This window comes from Enhydra lutris, unplaced genomic scaffold (genome assembly GCF_002288905.1).
Source record: "Enhydra lutris kenyoni isolate GAN:26980312 unplaced genomic scaffold, ASM228890v2 scaffoldscaffold31, whole genome shotgun sequence".
NCBI classification, from domain to species: domain Eukaryota; kingdom Metazoa; phylum Chordata; class Mammalia; order Carnivora; family Mustelidae; genus Enhydra; species Enhydra lutris.
The window spans coordinates 9139829-9140103 of NW_019154115.1; positions in this window are offsets into that span (position 1 = coordinate 9139829).

The following is a 275-nucleotide window of genomic DNA, read 5'->3' on the forward strand; positions in this document are numbered from 1 at the left end:
AAAGAAAGAAAGAAACAATTAAAAAAAGAAAACAAATAAAGAAAAAATATTTTAAAAAGAATATATATATATATGTATTAGGTAAACTAGTTAAAAACATTAAAAAAGAAAAGGTTAAAAGTAAAATATTTAGCATAAGAAGAGAGAAAAAATTGAATAAGAAAAAAAATTTAAATTAACTGCAAGACTAAAGAATCATGGGGAGAAAGCCATGAGTTCCGTGCTTTGCTTTCTCCTCCTTTGGAATTCCGCTGCTCTCCTTGGTATTGAAACTC